Below are 12,954 nucleotides of genomic sequence, written 5' to 3'. Positions count from 1 at the left end.
TGATTTTGCCCTGCAGAACTTTTTCACTTTCTCTTCTACTTAATACGGTAGGTGTCACACCCATTTTACAAAGTTTTTTCTAAAGTTATATTTTGCCTCAAAAAACCAATCCAATCACCATCTTTCATCCCTTTTTTCATATTTGGTATAGAATTATGGCATTTTTCCATTTTTCGAAATTTTCGATGTCGAAAAATTGGGCGTGGTCATAGGCGGATTTCGCCCATTTTTATTACCAAGATAAAATGAGTTCAGATAAGTACGTGAACTAAGTTTAGTAAGGATATGTCAATTTTTGCTCAAGTTATCGTGTGAACGGCCGAGCGGAAGGACAGACGGTCGACTGTGTATAAAAACTGGGCGTGGCTTCAACCGATTTCGCTCATTTTCACAGAAAACATTTATCATCATTGAAGCTATGCCCTCACAAGGATTGGTAAACTTTTGTTCGACTTATGGCATTAAAAGTATTCTAGACACATTATATGAAAAAGGGCGGAGCCACGCCCATTTTGAAATTTTCTTTTATTTTTGTATTTTGTTGCACCATATCATTACTGGAGTTGAATGTTGACATAATCTACTTATATACTGTAAGATATTCAATTTTTTGTTAAAATTTTACTTTAAACAAATTTTTTTGTGTTCGTCATCCGATTTTGCTAATTTTTATTAGGCACACATATAGTAACAGAAGTAACGTTCCTGTCAAATTTCATCATAATATCTTCAACGACTGCCAAATTAGAGCCTGCAACACTTTTAAATTACCTTCTTTTAAAAGTGGGCGGTGCCACGCCCATTGTCTAAAATTTTACTAATTTTCATAAGTTCAACGCACCTACCAAGTTCCATCGCTTTATCCGTCTCTGGTAATGAATTATCGCACTTTTTCGGTTTTTCGGTTTTTCGTTCATTTTAAATAGCAATCTGAGATGAGCGCCCAGGAACCTACATACCAAATTTCATTAAGATACCTCAACATTTACTCAAGTCCTCGTGTTTACGGACAGACGGACGGACGGATATGGCAAAATGAATTTCTTTTTTCGCCCAGATCATTTTGATATATAGAAGTCTATCTCGATTAGTTTATGCCGTTACGGGGTACCGTTATGCGAACAAAATTAATATACCCTGTGAGCTCTGCTCAGCTGAGTATAATAAACAAAAAACAAGTAAGGGCGTCTAAGATTGGGGGTCACCGATTATTATATACTCAGCATGAGTTTGAATTGTACACGTCATTTCAAATAATTTACTCTGTCGAATTTTGTTACAAGGGACTTTTTTTTTAGGCTCTCGAAACGTTTTTTTAATGCTTGATTTATGGGCGTGGCACTGCCCATTATAACAAATGTCTCCTAATTTCCTCTTACAATAAAACTTGGTTAGTGAAATATCATTGATACAAAACTATTTTTCGCTTTTTAGCTAAGATATATCTTATTATTCTTATCTTTTAAAAATCTTTTATATAAAAGTGGGCGTAGTCTATAACGATCCCGTCCACTTTCAATTTTTTATTTTTATTTTTATCAAGAGTCCTAATATCAGTCCACACATCAAAATTCAACATTCTAGATGAATTATTTACTAAATAATCAGGTTTTGTTTGTTTACTAAAATGTTATATATGTAAAAGGTGGTCGTGGTTACCATCCGATTTCCCTCATTTTCAATAGCGCTGGGAGATGAGCGCCAAGGAACCCATATACCAAATTTCAATATTTTATTCTCAATATTTACTCAAGTTATCGTGTGGACCGACAGACGTATGAACAGAAGACGGACGGATGGACGGTCGGCTAAATCAATTCCTTTTTTCATCCTCAGCATTTTGATATATGGAAGTCTATATTTATCTCGATTCGTTTATGCCGTTACGATCAAGTGCTATGTTACCAAAGTTAATACACTCTGTGAGCAAAGCAAGCTGAGTATAGCAAGATTAGCCTTGAATAGCTTTAACTTAAATTTAGATGTATTTTCATACTCAGCTGAGCAGAGCTCACAGAGTATATTAACTTTGTTCGCATAACGGTAATCCGTAACGGCATAAACTAATCGAGATAGATATACACTTCTATGTATGAAAATGATCTGGGCGAAAAAAGAAATTCATTTAGCCATGTCCGTCCGTCCGTCTGTCCGTCCGTCCGTAAACACGATAACTTGAGTAAGTTTTGAGGTATCTTGATAAAATTTGGTATGTAGGTTCCTGGGCGCTCATCTCAGGTCGTTATTTAAAATGAAGGGAATCGGACTACAACCACGCCCACTTTTTCGATATCTAAGATTTCCAAAAACCAAAAAAGTGCGATAATTCATTACCAAAGACGGATAAAGCGATGAAGCTTGGTAGGTAAGTTGAACCTATGACGCAAAATAGAAAATTAGGAAAATTTTGGACAATGGGCGTGGCACCGTCCACTTTTAAAAGAAGGTAATTTAAAAGTTTTGAAAGCTGTAATTTCGCAGTCGTTGAAGATATCATTATAAAATTTGGCAGGCACATTACTCGCATTACTGTATGTGTGCTAAGTAAAAATTAGCAAAATCAAATGACGAACACGCCCACTTTTAAAAAAATTTTTTTTAAGTCAAATTTTAACAAAAAATTTAATATCTTCACAGTATATAAGTAAATTATGTCAACATTCAACCCCAGGAATGATATGGTGCAACAAAATACAAAAATAAAAGAAAGTTTCAAAATGGGCGTGGCTCCCCCCCCCCCCTTTCATTTAATTCGTCTAGAATACTTTTAAGGCCATAAGTCGAACAAAAATTTACCAATCCTTTTGAAATTTGGTAGGGGCATACATTTTATGACGCTAACTGTTTTCTGTGAAAATGGGCGAAATCGGTTGAAGCCACGCCCAGTTTTTATACACATTCGTCCGTCTGTCGTTCCGCATGGCCGTTAACACGATAAATAGAGCAAAAATTGGCATATCTTTACTGAACTTAGTTCACGTACTTATCTGAACTCACTTTATCTTGGTATAAAAAATAGCCGAAATCCGACTATGACCACGCCCACTTTTTCGATATCGAGAATTACGAAAAATTAAAAAAATGCCATAATTCTGTACCAAATATGAAAAAAGAGGTGAAACATGGTAATTGGATTGGTTTATTCACGCAAAATATAACTTTAGGAAAAACTTTGTAAAATGGGTGTGACACCTACCATATTAAGTGGAAGAAAATGAAAAAGTTCTCCAGGACGAAATCAAAAGCCTTTGGAATCTTGGCAGGAATATTGTTCGCGGTATGACATATATAAATAAATTAGCGGTACCGGACAGATGATGTTCTGGGTCACCCTGATCCACATTTTGGTCGATATCTCGGAAACGCCTTCACATATACAACTAAGGGCCACTCCCTTTTAAAACCCTCATTAATACCATTAATTTGGTACCCATATCGTACAAACAGATTCCAGAGTCACCCCTGGTCCACCCTTATTGCGATATCTCGAAAAGGTGTCCACCTATAGAACTAAGGCCCACTCCTTTTTAAAATACTCTATAATAACTTCCATTTGAAATCCATGTCATACAAACACATTCTAGGGTAACTCTAGGTTAATTTTGCTAAATGGTGATTTTCCCTTATTTTGTTTCCAAAGCTCTCACCTGAGTATGTAATGTTCGGTTACACCCGAACTTAGCCTTCCCTACTTGTTTTTATTTCAAATTCCTAGAACCTTACTTTTATTTACACGACACATTTAGGTATAAATAGCGCCCGCAAAATTGATCTCGGTGTACTGTATACTTAAAAAGTGGTAGAACAAGTTTTAGAGTACTTATAATGAATGTAGGAAATAATTTCGGGCTGCTGTATGTTCTGCTGAGCTGCGTTTGGACAGATACGAATGCGCAATTTCGTATTATAGGTGGCCATTATATACCTATAGAGAGCAGCCCACATTCTGTAGCGTTGTTAGATAATTACAGATATTTTTGCGTTGGTGCCATAGTCAATTTTAAATCGGTGCTTACAGCTGCGCATTGCGTAGAAAATAGAATTTGGCAGAATCTCGCCGTTCTAGTTGGTGTTACCGATTTACTTGAAATGAACAGTGGAGGAGGACAACAACGCTATGTGGATGATATACATTATGATTGCGATTATGATCCACAAACAAAATCTATGGATATAGCTATTGTTAAAGTGGATACACCCTTTGATTTGAATCGTGCAGTAGACATAATACCACTTTGCGATGTACCATTAGAACCGCGCTTAACAATGCAAATTAGTGGATGGGGAATGGCAGATGCAAACAGTGAAACTAGTTATCCTCTTCTGAAAACTAAGTCCGTGCAAATAGCAGACACACAACTATGTAGGAATGCATATGCGACACATACCGAACTACAGCAATATTTTGCAGAAACAATCATGTATGCTGGACGTAGTTCAGAAGATATGGGTTTTGGAGATTCTGGAGCAGCAGGCGTTGTGAATGGACGACTTTGTGCGGTAGCACAAGGTTTTTGTAGTGACCCCGATTATCCGGCTTTATATACAAATGTATCAAATCCAAAAGTTCGAAAATTTATAACAACCTGGATGTGACTGAAAGGTGCTTTTAAAAACTGACTGTTTAGTGGAATATCACCCTAACTCGACTGAGCGCCGAATTTCGAAACATTTTGCGATAGGACGTTTTCGAAACAGCAGTTGAGATATAGTGATATTCCACTCAGCAGTCCAAATTATTATATTTTTATTTATGTAGCATGTAAAAATAAATTGTTATAACTGCGAATAAATAAATATTTTTTATTGTTTGCTATGAAAGTGTGACGCATGTAAATTAATTAAATTGTGAGACAAAACTTTGAGTACAACTATATATGGGGTAAAGTATATCAACTGTTCTACTTAAAAAGCTTCATCGCTTCGATTTGAATGAAATTTGGTGAAATTATATAGTAGTGTTAATTTCACTTAAGTTGGCTCCTAAATTTTGGATGGTTACGGAGATATAAGCGTCTGAATTCTCAATTTTTTTTTGGGGAAGCCTTATTTCTATAAATCATAAGTCGTGTAATTGGCCTTCTAAAAAGAAATGAATAAAACGATTTCTAAAGTATTTTTTCCATTCTTTTCGAATATAAATATAAACAAATTTTTAGATAAATTTTAGTAAAAATTTTATTAAAAACATTTTTTTTTCTTATTTTTTCATATTTCTTTTTACATATTTTTAATTTTATTTGAAGATAAACGTATAGAAAAATCTTCAAGAACTGATTTTAAGGACATTTTAAATATTATTGTATTAAAGAAATTTTCGCGTGCCAAAATAAAATAGGTATCGTTTTAAAGGAAAAATATCAAGTTTTTATTTAAAAATAAATATATGAAAAATGTCCCTCTTTGAAAAAAATTACAAAAAAAAAAAAATTTTTAATAAAACTTTTACTAAAATCTTTCTAAAATTTTTTTTTATATTTATATTCGAAAAGAATGGAAAAAATATTTTAGAAACAGTTTTATTCATTTCTTCTTAGACAGCCAATTACACGACTTTTGATTTATAGAAAAAAGGCTTCCACAAAAAAAATGTTGAATTCAGACGCTTATATCTCCGTAACCATCCAAAATTTAGGAGCGAACTTAAGTGAAATTAACACTACTATATAATTTCACCAAATTTCATTCAAATCGAAGCGATGAAGCTGTTTAGGTGGAACGGTTGATATACTATACGCCATATATAGTTCCCTCGTGTGGGAATAGATCATGAGTTGGAAACGAAATTGCGGTATAACTACTTTAGGGCGCTGGCAAACTCCTTGTAAAACAGCTGATCCAACGAATTATATGGAAGTCAATCTAATCGGTTATTGAAGCCATTGAATAACGCCTTAGTCATAACGAACCATAGAAAATCAATTAGTTTTTGGTTTTCCGCCATATCCATAATCTATAAATTTTTGCGTTGGCGAATTTATTCATGTTTTGGGGATTGCATTTTTCGTATTTTCTATTTTATCAAGTTATGATATTTTTTAGGTTAAGACATCAATAAGCGATGCCAATATACAGTTATCTATGATTAGGTGAAAATATGGTTACAAATTGGGCGTTATGAATATGGCAAGTTTTCCAGGGCCTTTAAAGAGGCGATATTTTACCAAAATAGGATTTTACTTTGGCGATAGGTGTCGCAGGATATCGCACGGCTTTTTGGAAAACCCTCGGAAAGCGGTGTCACAGTTAAAAAAAATACTTGGCGAGTTTTACCTCCAAGGAAATTTAAACCTTAACTTCGCTTCCAATTTGCGTTGTGCTTCTTTTTAGTTTTTCCTACAAATTGGGGGGACGGGACCTAAATGTATAATGCTGACAGAAATACACTCAGGTGTTTACAAAACCACTGTTTAGGGGCAATCCCGCTTGGAAGAACTTGTTTTCCAATTGAAAGTGGTTGATGTTGCTGTGCGAGGGACTTTAACCCAAGACCTTCAATGTGTGTGGCGGAGCACGCTTCAACCATCCCAGCATACACAGTATCTAACTTTAGTTCTGTAGTGCATCTCTAATCGAAAACTAGATTCGAGAGTTAGATTTCGATTAGAGAACTATTTGGGAAACATTTGAAATGCGATGCTGTCTCAGTTACCGATTATTTGTAGGACATGGTCACTCTTCCTTAGTGTAATACAAAAGTATGAAAAATAGTCAAAATTTTTGCCAAAACATTGGTAGTTACAAAACCAGTTTTTCATTTGTAATAATTAAAGTTGTAAGTGAAAATGTAATGAGGAAATGACAAAGTTCTTGTCAACGGAACGGAATGGCTGGATCTTCAGAGTATCATATTGTCCACAACTAAGGAATACGGCAACAGATCGTTGACGTCAATGAGATGACTGATGATTCGGAACAATGTCATGGAGATACATATGAGTACCTCGGATGGACCTTCCCAAATATTCTCCCTCTTGTTCTCTTGACTTTTCCGCCTTCCTGCTAACTTCCTATATCTTTCCATTTCCTCTGTTTTACATTCTCTTTTCCTTCATCTCCTTTTTTCCAATGTGAAGATATATCGAATTTGGGTTTTCTCCGCACATTGCACTACTACGAGTAAAAAATGGCAAAATAATACCAAAAATTTTGCCCCTACTACTTTGAAATTCATGACCGGATTATACCGGATCTGCATCCGGCAAAGGACCATCAACATCGGGGAGTGTCCTTATCGCTACTACAACAAGAGCAACGTTTGCACGCTAGAGATAACATCTTGAAACTAAAAAGCTTGTGCTGATGTTTTGTCGTTTTCCCCTTCTGATATCTCTCCAAAGGCTTCGAATATTGCTGGCTGAAGCTCAATGTATTGAGATATCTTCAACCCTATCTGGATCCAGAATATATTGGTACTGAAAATACGCTAAATAGGATGATAACCACGCCCACTTTTATATATATAACATTTTGGAAAACACAAAAAACCTAGGATGTTGGAATTTGACGTGTGGACTGATATTGAGGCTTTTGATACAAATTTAAAAAAAAAAAATTTTAAATAGGCGTGGCACCGCCCACTTGTGATAAAATCTATTTTACAAATATTATTAATCATACATCAAAAATCGTTAAACCTATCGTAACGTGGATTTATAACAATAAATAGGAAAAACTTCAAATTTTAAAAAAGGGCCTGGTACCGCCCCTTTTATGACTAAGCAATTTTCCATGTTTCAGGTGCCATAACTCGAAGAAAAATTAGTTCAGAATACAGAATAGAACCATATGTATATGTATTATTGCGCAGCCTTGTAACACTATTAAGCTCACAAAACAAACAACAACTGTATTTCAAGTGTACAGCTGGGTATGTAATGTTTGGTTTCACCCGAACTTAGACTTTTCTAACTTGTTGCATAATCGAAATTTTTTTCTGGATAAAGTTTTGCCTTTTTGGCCATCGGTAAAAATCAAAATAAATGCACCCTGCCTACATCATGTTACAATCAAATATACGACATAAAATAATGAAGTAAACCCGCGGCCTCGTCCCCAAGGAGATAATAAAATATATGGGCTATTAATGTTAGGCTGCTTATCAAGTTATTTGTTGACAATTTTTTTTATGTCCAATGTATTTTATTTTTGGAATATAGTAAAAAAGGGACTAAATGAGTTGATAACCTGAGAGGGTCCCCAAATGATCCTTGTACAAATGATGATTGTCATCCTTCCAGCAGATCCTTGCAGCGGAACTGCGCCATATTCTTCTGCTCCGGGAAAGTATCGAACCCGGGACCTGTACCTGATTCTGGTCCAGAGAAATTGTTTTGCTGCATTTTCCGGCAAAGAATCTTTTTAGGACGGTCACATTCTTGTCAGTGTATCACGTGTAAGGGATGGTTACACTGGACGAGATGTTCTGGGCTAGACCCCAAAACCCGTCGTCCTCGTAACTTTACAAATCTTTTGTGACACCTTGCTGTTCACGCCCAATGGCATCCCGTAGTCTGCGCTTTGGCGCCCCCACTACCCTCTAACAGCCCTGCTGCTCTGCAAGCCATAACAAGTACCAGCTGTTGCTCGCACCCCACGGCGTCACCAGCTCATACGGCCGCTCCTACTCACAACTAAAATCTCCGTAGTAGAGTAGGTAGCAATGCCGAGCATCAGCCCCTGCCCCCTTCTTCTTCTCCCACTTTTTCCGACACTAGCACACAAGTAGATCAGGTAAACATACTCTTAGTCCCTACCACGGTTGCCACACCATGTTTTCATTTGGGACCAAAACTCATCGAAAAAAAGGACCAAATCTCAAAAAAAGAACAAACTTTTTGTTTTATTTTATTGTGATACAAGCAATTCGGCAATTTTAAGATGTTTCCATGATTTCCTATACAAAATTTGACTAATCATAGCGAATAGGAGAATTTGCCTCAATTCCAACTGCACAAACAAAGTGTACTTTTAGGTATTATCTTTTCACATTTATAGGATAAATCTATGTCTTTCACTAACTGTACCTTTTGAACCCAGTTTTGCCGCCAAAGCTTTTAGTTCCAGCATTAGGTTAGTTGTTAATTGCAATGAAATAACATGTATAGCGCAGTTAGGTTTCAGTAAGAAACGGCTCAAAAATTTGGGTTCTTGTGTAGTCGTGGCAAACTCAGTAAATCACAAATGAAATTAAACAGTTTTGGTAATGCTATTTTTAGAGATGCTTACTTTTTCCCCTAAACGTTGAAATTTCATGCCAGAGCCTAGATCCAGTAATTGTGATTTTTGAAAAAACTGACATTTACTGAATCTAAGCTAGCCCCAGGCGGCAATAACGGAAACAGATTACATTTAATGAGGTACTAGAAATTAGTTTACAGTGTTGTTATTAAAGTTTATGGAGTTCTGTACCTACGGGAATAAAACACGAAACACTTCTTCCGAAATCAAATGTTTTTTACATTTGCTTCAAAATCTGAATATAAAAATAAATTTGTTCAATCACGATTCGTTATTCATTTATGAAGTTACCACTTTCGAGAAGTATTCCTGCCTTAGTTCCAGTTGAAATATTTCTCATGCCAAGCTACTTAGTTTTCAAGTACTTTGCGTGCCTAACACCACTATACTCCTGGAACTCTTTGAACTCATTGAGCTACTTTGAGCTGTGTGGGAAATTTTGAAAGTGCTACTTTTTGTTTCGAACGTTGATATTGTGACGAATATTAGCAACACTAAGGGATACTATCATCTCTAAGCCGATACTAAGCAGTCACTTGTATCTACATAAACAAATCAATCCTTATGTCTACACATATGTACATACAAGAAGCGGAGAGATATGCACAAACACATGCATATATCTCAGATACGCACAAAAGTAGGCAATCATCGGAAGCTATAAACGCGCATCTGTAGTTTATAGCTGGTGAGTTTATAGCTGGTAAACAAGTAGTAAATTCTAGAAGAAGAAACGCCTACAAGTATGCGAACGACACAGCAGAAAGTATAAAAAGGCAAAAGCTGAGTAAGTAAGTTCAGTTTGATTTAAGCAAGCTATTGGTTGTGAAGTATCAGTATTATTGTGAAGTACTTTAATAAAGGCCACTTTGCATTATTGAATATTGGAGTTATTTATTCAACAGTTTAGCAATACGAACGTTAGTAGAAGGTGTAAAATAAGCGGAGTTTCACTAAATTCGTTCCAATGGGTTCAGAAGAGGAAGTGTTGAATAAATTCCGAAGATTGCGAATACAACTTGGACATGGCAAAGTTGAGTGAATTGAGGATCCAGAAACTGAAGAAGGAGTTGGAGAGCCGTGGATTGAATACAACCGGCAATAAACTCTAACTTCAGGCACGACTATGAGACGCTATGGAGTCGCAAGGAATTAATGTGGATGATGATGTCTTTCATCCTGATGGGGACGAGACAAGAAAAAAAATTGAAGAGAAAAAGGAAACATCGCAGACAGATACGAGCACAGGCTTGAACATGATTTTGTCTGCGATATCTGCTCAAACATCGACAATGGCATCTCAGCTAGAATCCAGGAGACACGTATAACATCCAAGATAGAAACACAACTAGAATCCCAGGAGAACCGTATAACATCCAAGATTGAAGCCCAGGAAAGACAAATGTCATCCCAACTGGATTCGCAGGAGTCACACATAACATCAAAGATTGAAGCAACACAAACGCGTATTTCAGAAATGTCGACACAGATTACATCAAAGATGGAAGCACAACTGAAAGACCAAGAGGCACGCATAACAGAACAACTCGAAGCCCGTATGGACGAGAAAATAACGCAGTTTGATGAAAAAATCGAAGCCGAGGTGGATGCTTTGAGAGGTCGTATATAGGAGTTGCAATTAAATCGCCCAGCTGTTTCAGTTTTCTGCTCTCCTAAATGGTGGCAGCAATTCACCGCGCAGAGATGAAGAAACCGATCCCGCAATCGATGATGATGGAATATATGTCCCCCGCCCGATTATGACGAAGTTAGAATAGCAATAACCAAATTGAAAAACAACAAATCCGTGGGCGCCGATGGATTGCCTGCGGAGCTATTCAAGTACGGCGGCGAGGAGTTGGTATGGCGCATGCAACATCTTCTTAGCAAAATATGGGCGGACGAGTGTGTGCCCGACGGTTGGAATCTAAGTGTCCTTTGTCCAGTCCACAAGAAGGGGGATACTGCAAAATGCACCATCTATCGTGGAATCAGCCTTCTTAATATCGCATATATGGTCCTTTCAAGTGTATTGTGCGAAAGATTGAAGCCCACCGTGAACCGGCTGATTGGACCTTATCAGTGCGGCTTCAGACCTGGTAAATCTACCATCGACCAGATTTTCACAATGCGCCAAATCTTGAAAAAAACCCGTGAAAAGAGAATCGACACACATCACCTCTTCGTCGACTTTAAAGCCGCCTTCGACAGCACGAAAAGGAGCTGCCTATATGCCGCTATGTCTGAATTTGGTTTCGCCGCAATACTTATACGGCTGTGCAAAATGACGTTGAGCAACACCATCAGCTCAGTCAGAATTGGGAAAGACCTCTCCGAGCCGTTCGAAACTAAACGAGGTTTTAGACAGGGTGACCCCCTATCGTGCGATTTCTTTAATTTGATGCTGGAGAAAATTATACTAGCTGCAAAACTTAACCGCTCTGGAACAATATACTATAAAAGCGTGCAATTACTGGCATATGCTGATGACATTGATATCATCGGCCTGAACACCCGCGATGTTAGTTCTGCTTACTCCAAACTGGAAAAAGAAGCGGTAAAGATGGGTTTAATGGTGAATGAGGACAAAACGAAGTACCTGCTGTCATCGAGCAAAGAGTCAGCGCATACGCGCCTTGGCAACCACGCTACTGTTGGAAGCCATAATTTCGAAATAGTAAAAGACTTCGTTTATTTGGGAACCAGCATCAACAATAGCAACAACATCAGCACTGAAATCCAGCGAAGAATCAATCTTCCCAAAATATGCTACTTTGGAGTAGGTAGGCAATTGAAAAGTAAAGTCCTCTCTCGGCGAACGAAAATCATACTCTACAAGTCACTTATCGTACCCGTCCTGCTATATGGGGCAGAAGCATGGACCATGACATCAGCAGATGAAGCGAGTGTTTGAGAGAAAAGTTCTTCGAAAGATTTATAGACGTCTACGCGTTGGCGACGGCGAGCACCGAAGAAGATTTGACGATGAGCTGTACGAGCTATACGCAGACATCAACATAGTCCAGCGAATTAAAACGCAGCGGCTGCGCTGGCTAGGCCAAGTTATGCGAATGAAAGTTGATGCTCCGGCCAATAAAGTGTTTCTATCGTAACCCGCCTATGGAAGCAAAGGTAGAGGGTGGCCCCCACTCCGTTGGAAGGACCAGGTGGAAAACGATTTAAACTCTCTTGGTGTGACCAATTGGCGCCGGTTGGCGGAGCGAAGGAGCGACTTGCGCGCCTTGTTGGACGGCCATAACCGTTTAGACGGTTAAGGGCCAATTAAGTAAGTAAGTAAGTTTCAGCAAGCAATAAGAAGGTAAAAACTCCATCTTTTGACGGCTCTGTTCCATTCCAGGTATTTAAGCTTCAATTTGAGAAGAAGTCAGTAGTTAACAACTGGAATACTGAAGATAAGGTTGCTGCGCTGTTCGTCGCGTTGAAAGGACCTCCAGCGGAAATCTTACAGACCATTCCAGAGGGAGAACGAAACAATTACGAAACATTGATGGGCGCTCCAGAAAGGTGATACGGAAGCGAACACAGGAAATAAATGTACCAAATAGAATTGCAAAACCGCTACCAAAAATCTAACGAGACTTTGCAAGAGTTTGCTTCAGACATTGAAAGATTGGCTCATCTTGCAAATGCGGATGCACCTGTGGAATACACTGAAAGGGTAGAGATTCAGAGTTTATAAATGGCATACGGGAC

Source organism: Eurosta solidaginis, chromosome 4 (assembly GCF_040869045.1).
Source record: "Eurosta solidaginis isolate ZX-2024a chromosome 4, ASM4086904v1, whole genome shotgun sequence".
In the NCBI taxonomy this organism is placed as follows: Eukaryota; Metazoa; Arthropoda; class Insecta; order Diptera; family Tephritidae; genus Eurosta; species Eurosta solidaginis.
This window is presented reverse-complemented; position numbering follows the sequence as displayed.